The sequence below is a fragment of the Lytechinus variegatus genome, chromosome 4 (genome assembly GCF_018143015.1).
Source record: "Lytechinus variegatus isolate NC3 chromosome 4, Lvar_3.0, whole genome shotgun sequence".
NCBI classification, from domain to species: Eukaryota; Metazoa; Echinodermata; class Echinoidea; order Temnopleuroida; family Toxopneustidae; genus Lytechinus; species Lytechinus variegatus.
In genome coordinates, this window is record NC_054743.1 from 40,725,505 (window position 1) to 40,736,539 (window position 11,035).

General features: G+C 35.7%; 1 long non-coding RNA gene across 1 annotated transcript; it reads left to right on the plus strand.

Moving 5' to 3' along the window:
* The first annotated feature begins 1,135 nt into the window (after positions 1 to 1,135).
* LOC121414048 lies at positions 1,136 to 7,910 on the plus strand. The gene is made up of 5 exons (XR_005969796.1): positions 1,136 to 1,398; positions 2,583 to 2,676; positions 3,331 to 3,473; positions 4,712 to 4,799; positions 6,152 to 7,910. It is a non-coding gene; the product is annotated as an uncharacterized LOC121414048 (long non-coding RNA).
* Positions 7,911 to 11,035: the final 3,125 nt, after the last annotated feature.

The window sequence follows — 11,035 nt, forward strand, 5'->3', positions numbered from 1 at the left end:
CAGTTATAAGCACATCCTAGTCGGTATGCAAATGAGGGACCAATTACATCACCCACTCACTGTGTTTTTTTTTTGCATTTTATTGTATTTATTCAGTTTTTTTTTTAACAATTGATATTAGGTTATAGGGTTGGTTGGAAACATGATGGTACTCTATACCAACTGCTATTAAATATTGCTGGTTGTGAAAAGAAATTGATTAACTTAATTGGTATAAAATACAAATAACGGTATACCAAGTTAAAACGATTTCTTCATCAACCAGATTAATGTGATGCAATTAAATGAAACATCGGACATAAACTTCCCCTGTCCCACAAAGTTGAAATTATAAAAAAGATATAGAAGTGCAGTTATAGTTTCAAGCAATATATAAAGTTTATGTTTAACATATACGTGTATATTTATACGCTTTAAAACGGCACCAGCCCAGAACTATACATGTATAGGTCTTAAGTATCATTGCAAAATAGTATTGTCAATTAAAGCAGTAAACACATACATTTTCTTCTAAGAGGATTATCACTATAGGCCTATATAGGCACACCGTCACTTTAATTCTAATCTTTGTTAAATGTATTTAATTCTTGTCAAATATCATGTCTGTTTTTTTTGTATCATATCACTGATATGAATTACAATTTCAAGATTGAAAGAACCTCTTTGTCAGAAAGACACACCCAAATAAGTTAGCTACCCTGCGGAGATTCAAACAATATAAGAAAGGCATCCAATTCAAATTATTGTTGATTGACTATTAAAATTTGATATAAATATTCTGTAGAGCGATCTACTGTACACACGTGCACCCCTGAGCCTTGTGTACAACTGGGATCTAGATCTAACTTTACATACGGCATCCCTCACCAATTCTAGCTTCCAACATTATTAACCCATTGCATGTACCATGTGGGGTTCGATTTATATTAACCAATCCCCTTCATAAAACGTCATGATATCATATAAGTTAGTAGTCAACTGGTTAAACCTTGAACAATAAAAACTTCAATGGCATCAAAACTTCCCACAAAACAGGCGCGAGTTCAGCTGTGTAACCTCGATTTATCCATATACACTGTTAGACCGCTGTGTAAAATCGGTGCTGTGTAAGAACGGTTGTGTATTTTTTTTTCACAACCCTGCGTAATCTTACCCGAGTTACGTTAAATATTGGTTGCGTAAAGAGTTTTCTTCAATAAGAGGTTACGATTCACGTCAATTCCCGCCAAGCACCTCGTTTCACAACAGTTGTGTGCATGAATTTACCACGTGACTTGAGACAGCCAATCAGCCGTCATAAAAGTTTTACGCAAACTTTTGATATCCAAAATGGAGAGTGCCAATGAATTGCTTTGCGATTGAGGGTTCGAGTCACGTCAGCCGTCAAAAATTTAGAGGGTAAGTGTGATTTTTGGAAGTATTTTTATTAAGAAAGTGTAATATAGATTGTGATGGATCCGAGTGTGGTCGAATGTGGAATTAAGTAAGCTTGCTTTAGCTACAAATCTAACGTTAGAGAGCAGTGAGTTGGATCGACAGTGCATGACTGAGTGCCAGTGGTGCGTGTGCGATTGATTGGCTACCGCGTATACATGCGCCGTACCGGTACCTGGCCTTCTCAGTCCGCAGCTGGTCGGCGATGCGAATTCAGCGGTGCGGTATTCTACCGACCGCATGGTTGAACGAACCATTTATCCGGTGTACAAGGTTATGAATAACTTTGTCCTGAGTTATACCATGGTCACATTTGTTCTACGGCGGCCGTACGGCGAGTCGAAAACAGTCGTTTTAACATTTTTGTACCAGCTAAATATATCGGTAGGTGGTTTGAATAAAAATGAATAAAACGTCTGTTTTTGACTCGCCGTACGGCCGCCGTAGAGCAAATGTGACCAAGCCTATTAGTAACCCCTGTGTGGTGAAATAATGTGGGTAGGCCTAATGCTTGGCATATTTTCTCTTGTTTTGGGGGATAGACTCTATGCTTGAAGTTGAAGCCTTAATTGTTTCTAATTCTATCACTGTCACTCAGTTCCAATCTAACTTAGATTGAAATCGTGATACTAGTCAAGTGTAGAAACAATCAAGGCTTCAATTTCAAGCATTAAAGATTCGCCAAAATTCGACATGTGCCGCCTAAGTTGGATGTTTTTTCTAGATCAAGTTAGGCTTTGTGCAATATTTTTTGTCCTAAAATTTATTTTCAGAAAATGATGTTTGCAGCAATATTTGTTAAATATATTTGTCTATTTTTAATTGCAATGGTCATTTTATAATTCTATCTCAATAGGTAATAAAATCTTGAAATGAATCGCCATGTTTTACGCCCATCATTCGACATCCCCCGCCTTTCTTTCGACATTGAAATTAAAGTCGGTGCGTGCTGCTGTATTGCAACATCTCTTGATAAATTTGTTTTACTCTAACGTTAGAGTTACAGTTAAAGATGGCATGAATAAAGTAGAAAACTTAAATATGTGGCAATATATTTTGTTACTTGTCATAATTTGGTGAAAATGGCATGGATCTCACTTTAGCTGTAAAATGTCTTTTAAAGTGATTTTTTTACTTTGTAATTTCAGAGGCCTATGGAGCTGAGTGAGGATGAGGATCCAGTTTTGCAAGATAAAACGACACCAAAACCAAGAAAGAGGGTCAGATGCCCCAAATGAATTTGTAAGTATTTGTAAGACTATAAATATGAATGTGGGGTGTTAGATCTACATGCATAATGTTTGTAGCTAAATCATTCCATGTACATGATTCAATTGATTGATTGCTTTGACTATTTTTAAATTGTTTTAATGGTTAAGCCTACGGTAAAACATGATGGTGGGTCCCAAGTCTGCGTACCTAACAATTTGAGTTAAGATTTAACATAAATTTTCTCTTATTTCACAAAATATTTTGCTTAGTAATGTTCCTTATATTATAAAGAGTAAGTGTACCCAATTTCTCATTGAAAATGAAAGAAAATATAGAATTTCCTTGAAAAAAACCTCGGGCAGTCATTTTCTGATTGAAAAAAAATGGTATAACCCCATGTCTGCGCACTCATTCACTTTGCACACGATTCAGGAATTTTTTATGAATACCTGTCTATGTATTGCATGTGTAAAGTTCACGCTTGTTGTGTATCTTCTTTTACTAGAATCGTTCAGATAGGTGGGTGCGCAGACTTGGGAGACTGCGCAGATATGGGGGAACTGACCATACTTGTTTATAGATCTTGCCCCATTGACGTTATATGGGTCATAGAGGGCTGTTTGGCTTAGCTATATCAATCAAAATGATGATAATAATAGATTTATGAAATTGATTTCTATTCAGGATGTTGAAAGCATCATTTTGAAAGGTAGAAACGGAAGGGGCTTGCTGGAGGCATTAACTCGAGGACGGGTCCTAAACAACAGCGAGAGAATTCAACTCAACTGAGTGTTGGTTAGCCATCTAATTGAAGAGCATTGATGGAAGTAAGTGTATTTGGGGGTTGAATTTGCGCCTATTTCCTCTGCATATCTCTTCGATCAGTCATTACGTCCCCTCATTGCTGCACGCTCAAAATTCTGTTTTTTCTCACCTGTTTGAAGCTCAGATTAAAAAGAAGGGAACCTTCACTCATGCCTTGCCATCAACATGAAATAACCTCACTCAAGTGATTAGAAATAGCAGTTAATCTGGCACCCCAGACTTTTGCTTGATTATCCTGAAATGCACCAAGTGAAATTAAAGGGCTAGTCCATCCCAGAAAAATCCCCAGATTCAATAGAAAAAAATCAAACAAGAATAAACTGAAAATTTCATCAAAATCTCTTGTAAAATAAGGAAGTAATGACATTTTAGTTTTGCTTATTTTTCACAAAACAGCACAGCTCAGTGATATGCAAATAAGAGAGTTGATGATGTCACTATTTCTTTTTTTGTTTTGTTGTATGAATAATGTAATATTTCAATTTTCACAGATTTTACAATAAGGCCCTTTTTGGTTGAGCCACAAAACGTTAAAACACTGGTAGTTCCACTTGTTCAGGAAGGAATAAAACTTTGTTTATCATGACAATGAGGAGAAAATTAAAATATTCCATATTGCATGTAACAAAATGTAAAAGAAATAGTGGCCTACATCATCAGTTGCCTAATTTGTATATCTACCAGGATGTGCATATAATGTAGGTAATTGTTTTGTGAAATTAAGTGAAACTTTGAAATGTTCTTATTTTACATCTGATTTTGATTAAACTTTCAGTATTATGCTTGTTTAATTTTCTCTATTTATTCCAATCAACTTTTTATCTGGGTGGACTTGTTTATATGGAGATTTTTGTGTAGAAATTTGCATGGTTAAATTTGTTTAATGATTATTTCTTAGAAACTTTAATTCACACTTGTAGTTCACGTATGAAATGCAAGTGCCGGATTTCAGCATGATTGTGATTTTGGCAGACGAGATTGGAAGGCCCACCCACTTACATGTAGTCTCAAAAAGTCCAAACCAGCCCAATTTTTCAAGTTTAAACATATTGTTTAAATGGGGATACAGTTCATTATCTCTACCTCTTAATATGACTTTACCTCTTTATTCTATTGGACTTCTGATCATATTTTCAGTACATGTTATTAATATTTTTGGCAAATTTCATCTTTTGCATTTTTAATCAAATCAAATCTTGTTTTGTATATTCAATCTATTTTACACCTATTTTTTTGAAAGCCCACCATCACAAGTGAAGGAAAGCCTTGCGCACAGCCTTGTGGATCAATTCAAAATTTTGAAGGACATCAACGGAATAACAGGATATGTAAGTATCTTGTATTCTTGTTTTGGGGTGCTGTGGATGCAAGGATAGCAAACATAAGAAAAGCAGCCCGAAACAATAGCCCTTTGATGTAAAACAATGCACTAGTTGAACTTTTAATTTGGTCTCAAAAGATGCTCGAGACTTGAAAGTATAATCTCTGTGAGCGGCACGGTCAAAAAATTTCGGGCAGCGGAATTACCACGGAAAAGGCAGTGGAGGCCCCCCCCCCCTCGCACCGTGGCCTTTTAGGGTGAAGAGGAGATTAATGGCAGAATTGTTGACTACCGTGGACCGGAGAGCAACCCTTCCAGAATCCTTGAATTATTTATAATCTCTAAAAATCAAATGGTGTGCAAGGCACATTTTGTTTATCTTGACGTCCTATCACATTATAACTTAGCATTGCAGTAAAAAATTGAAGGGTGACTGTCCGAAAAACAATGTTGTGTCAATTTCTATGTTATTTTGGACAAGGAATTAATTTTTAACAACAAAAAATGGATAAAAATAAATGTCCTTTAACTTAAAATTTAACCCTTAATTTGGGGGGGGGGGGGGTCAATTTCCTGTCCGGTAATTTGTTCAAAACTTACTACCTAATCAGCCAAATTCCTGTTGACAAAAAAGAAGAAAACCCTTCACCCGGGGTGGGCAGTAAAACATATTGCTGTACACACGCGTGACCAAAAAACGCATTTAAAGGGGTGTTTTTTCAGTTTTGGACGCGGTCCACGCGTGGACTTGCTATGGGTATCAAAAACACAGATTTTCAAGAAAAAGGGTGGTTTTGAAAGACTGGTTAATGGTCAATCGCAGGGTCAAACATATTCAGGGTATGTTTTTCCCCAAGGCTTTTTTTTAAAGACTAGCCAAACGTGTTTAGGGTATTTTTCCCCCGAGATCATATTTTGGTTACAACTTGTTCAGGGGCCAAAATATTTATTTTTAAAATTTATGTATTTATTCATTTATATATTTACTACTTTATTTTATTTTATTTTTTTTGTGGTGGGGGAGGGGGCAATGTGACTTATATTATTGAAACATTGCAGGCTGATAGCTTGCCAACACAGTTGCAATATGATACTAAACATGTCATGGTAGTTTCAATAGTTCTGTTAACAAGGAAATAATAGTTTACTTCAAATTCAAGCACAAAATGTAACTAAACCACCCATTGGGGGTGCAATCCAATATTTTCTGTGTTTGTAAAATGTTGATTTAATCTCATGTGTCATTTATTGAGAAGCTGAAAATATATTATTTTATGAAAACAAGAACATTTTGATCATGACAGAGTAAATTGCCTGCACTTAGTCAACTTTCCCTTGAATCTCATCTGTTCAATACAGGAAGGAACATCCATTGAATATTATTTGGCCGATCTTGATGCAAAGGATCGACCACAGCCTTTCTTGTTGATCCTTGGAGGCACCCGGTGGAAACCGAGCCAGGTTTTGTCATTGTCGAGCGTAACACCATCCAGTGTACATGTACTTCCATCACGCAAGCTATAGATGCCTGCTTTAAGTTAACCTATGTGCTGGATGTTGACTACCACACCCAGTGTTTTCCTGCATGGCAAATGCTCCAGCAATTGATGTATGAATTGCCTCCCGGTGCTTTGAGTGGTGTTGTCCTGCAGTCCTGCTCAGCTTTTGAACTTTGCTGGGCAACATCAAGAAGGAATTTTAGTCTGAATAGGCAGCATTCAGTACTAAGGAAGCAAGTAACAGTAGTTTTGTATTAAATAGGAGATTTCTCTTGGTTCTCCTTGTTAATGATTAAAGACTTAGAAAGTAACCAAAACTGAAATGGACAAATCATATACCATTTGAAAGCTTATAAGCTACTTAACACAGAAAAGCAAGTTTTGTTTCACAAAATGAGCATTTGGGGGTACAGAACACAAATTTAAAAGCCAGGTGTCATTACTCTGTTTTGCTTCACAAAATGAGCACTCCCAAATTATGGGGGGGGGGTGGAATCAGGTTCTGCAGATACATTGAATTATCTGTTCCCATAATAATTTGTCACTTGCTTCCTTTTGACTAAACAGTATTTCATAATTCAAAAGTTAAGAAATATTACTTTTGTTGCTCACATGTCAAGTACGTCTCGTAAAGTAAAAAAAAAATATTAAAAAAAGTTTTGAGAAAGCTGTCACTTTTTTCAAACCATGACAGAGTATCAATGTGAAAATGACAAAAACTCATCTGGATGGATATCTGGACTAAATTGCAACATATGTTGACACACATACAAACAACCTGGTATTGTTTATTTATATTTTTGCAAATGTTTACATTGTTTATGGATGAAAGTTAAATGGAATATGATAGCTAAATGTGAGAGTTATTGGTTATGTCACATCTGGATCAATCAAGGACTTTGAGATGGGGACTGCCTTTTTACTTTCCAGCTCTTGTTATATTTTTGGCTTATATGAAATTTTCTCATGCAAATTGCCTGTGATCCTCTTCAAGTTGTAACAGTCATGAAGCTTTTGATTTATCACTTCTCCCATTAAAATTGGCTGTTTTCAATGAAAAGAGAATACAGCAAAATTTAAGGGTTATGAACAAGGAAAAACGTATCAACGGGGCCTTAATCCATAATTGATAGGTTAAACATATATGTATTTAACATAGTTTGAGATCAGTCGAAACTGGTTTATATTACTGCAGATGTTTCACTGAAATATTGTTGCCAAGTTGTCTATGTAGTCAAATATCTATTGAAAATTCAACAATGCAGAGAAGTCAAACATTGTATAGATATTACTATAAAACCGATTAAGTAGCTCAAAAATTGTTTCACTTTTGTGTCCAACTTCAAATGTCATCAAAATGTATTGATATGTTTAAACATATCTACATATCTATAGAATATGTAAACAGATTACAACTTTAGTCCATCACCAATAATGCCTTCTTTTCTGAGAGCAACAAGTCCTGAAATATTGGAGTGCATGTCGGATATAGTTCAACCCTAAGAAGACTGGGGGGGCTGATTCAGCCCCCCCCCCTCAACATTTTTCGCGATAAATCCGCCGCGCGAAATTTTTTGACCGCGTCACTCGATGACTTTTTACGTTCAAGTCTCTTGCAACTTTTGAGACCAGAATTTTGACCCCCCCCGTACGCGGTTCCGAAAATACACAACATTTTGTAAGTGCATGCAGACCCCAAATTACTCAAAATCATGAATTTGTGTAAAAATCCAATGCAAATGGTGTTTTTAGCCAAAATTCATAAATGTATCATTATTTTTCCTTTTACTGCTTAAAATCAATTAATTTTATCTTTTTTATAGTCAAAATAAAGTCCCTGACGATTTCCATTGGAAAAACAATGAAAAGCAAAAAGTCAAAAAACAAATACATAAGAAATTTAGAAAACAATAGAATACATAAGAAAATAAATGTGATGTTGAAATGAAATTGATCAGATGTCTATCTAGAGTATGTGAAACAAAAATTAGCATTTTAGGGGCATTATTTTATTAATTAGAGCAAACTTAAGATTTTATGCATAAATTAATGAGTGTTGAGATTTTTTGCAGAATTTGATATTATAGTTTTTTAGATAATGCCATGGGTAATGCGTGTGCCAATTTTCGTCGCGATCGACGGCCGAAATCCAGTCTTCTTAGGCTTAACTCTAATTTAGGGTTAACCCTAAATAGACTGGGCTATTTCAACACCTAAGAAGACGGGGGGGGGGCTCTTTCAGCCCCCCTTATGATCTCGGCCGTCGATCGCGACGAAAATTGGCACACGCATTACCCATGGCATTACATACAAAACTATAACATCAAATTCTGCAAAAAATCTCATGTCTCATTAATTATGCTAATTTATGCGTAAAATCATAAGTATGCTCTAATTAATAAAATAATGCCCCTGAAATGCTAGTTCTTGTTTCACATACTCTAGATAGGCATCTAATCAAATTTATTTTTAAAAAATTCAACATCACATTTATTTTCTCATGTATTCTATTGTTTTCTAAATTTCTTATGTATTTCCTTGTTTTTTCGACTTTTTGTTTTTTATTGTTTTTTCAATGGAAATTGTCGGGGACATTATTTTGACCGTAAAAAAGATAAAATCAATTGATTTTAAGCAGTAAAAGGAAAAATAATGATACATTTATGAATTTGGGATAAAAACACCATTTGCATTGGATTTGCACACAAATTCACATTTTTGAGTAAATTTGGGTCTGCATGCACTTACGAAATATTGCGTAATTTCGAAATCGCGTACTCGGGGATCACAATTTTGGTCTCAAAAGTTGCGTGAGACTTGAAATTAAAAAGTCAGCAAACGACGCGGTCAAAAAAATTTGCACAGCGGATTTATCGCGAAAAATGTCGAGGGGGGGGGCTGATTCAGCCCCCCCCCCCCCTCAGTCTTTTTAGGGTTAATACTTAGATTGGCATTCTTCATCTCATATTTTTGCTCCATGATGTTAAATGTCTTCATGCCATTTTGGGATTAAAAAAAAAAAATAGTGATTAATAGTGGATATTTACTTATAATGCTAGGCTTGGTGATCAGGAATTGGTTTTCTTCTTCTTTTTATTTTCTATATAAAATGAGAGAAATTATTGGGGAAAAAAATAAAACCATGATATGAGCCCTCTTTCATGAAAAGTTATATAGACTGATGTTATTTTTTTCAGTATATGAATTGCCTAAGAAAATAAAAATTGATCGTTCAGCAATTGTAACAGTATAGAGCCCTGTATAGTCTAGATGCAAAATATAGAAAACTTAAGCACGCTGTCAAATTCGTTTTAAGAACATGCAAGTAACTATATTCAGTAGTATATAAAAATGACCAGTAGCACAGGCTGACTGGATTTGTTGAATTAATAGGGCAAAAATAGTTTATATGCAAATACTCTCAGGAAACAGGATCAGAAAGTGTCAATTATTTTATTTAGAGAAAGGAGTGTTGCAGTTTTATTTACTTGTACGATATTCTTTCTACTGACATGTAAATTCAGTGTGAAATTGCTAAATATTTAAAAATTGTGAAAGTACATGTTTGTATACTTTAAAACCATTGAAATTGGTTAAATTGATTTTATTTACGGTTTGATGTATTGCATGAAAATGTATTTTTGATGCATTTGGAAGAACGTATCGAATTGATTTATGAATGGAAATAAATACTGTACATCATAACACACAATTCTTTATGTCTGTGTATACATGTATGTGTCAAAGAGTGGCCTGTCTAACACAATTGGTTGTGTAAAATGAAATTTCAACAACTCATGTGTAAGTTTTAAGCAACTACTGTGAAAAGCACCTACACAACCTGGCTGTGTAAAATTATGGTTACACAATCCATGTGTAGAAAATTTACACAACCTGGCTGTGTAAAATTATGGTTACACAATTCATGTGTAGAAAATTTACACAACTGCTACTTAAAAATGTACACAACCCGGGTTGTGTACAGTTTTACACAACCGTTGCTGGGTTCATATATGATGCAGCGGTTGTGTAGGAATTTACACAGGTTGTGTAAGATTTTACACAGCCAGATTAACAGTGTAGTCTTTGCTTTATAGTCGTTAAAAATATTAATTCATATTTTGTGCGGCGAGATATTTTTTAGTAGATCTAGATTTAATCTTGGATTAATAACTACAATATTATTTTTTATCAAGATGGGGAAAGGATATAATTCAAGACGAAAGAACTGTCATAACATAAGCAGCATTTAAACGCTCACAATAAACACGGCCTCTATTACAGACTAGTGTATTGAGGGAGGCGGATTGCGAAACGAATCGCTCATGAATAATTCATGATTCTTCAGTGGCCATCCTACGGTTTCAAAATTCGCGTGCCGCGGGCGAGACAAAAAACGGGGGCCTTGGAGCGGGCTTATTGTAAAAAAGGAGGGTCCTCGGAACGGGCTTCTGAACTACAATTTTGTGAAAACGGGGGTCCTTGGAACGGATCGCCAGCGTGTGAGTACGTGCGTATGCACCCCTATGGAACGGCATGCGTGCATGATGCAGCTAGCGCGGCCTCCGCCGGGTGCGCTCGGGCAGAGACGATGGTCGGACAGCGCTCGGCGGCCGCTTTTCACCAAAATTGCAGCAGATCAATGCAACCGGAACGGCGTAACGAAAAATATGCGAAGCTTTGGAGCGGATTTCTTTCTTCTTTTTTCTCGATAAGAACAAAATGCTATGCCTTGGAGCGGCTT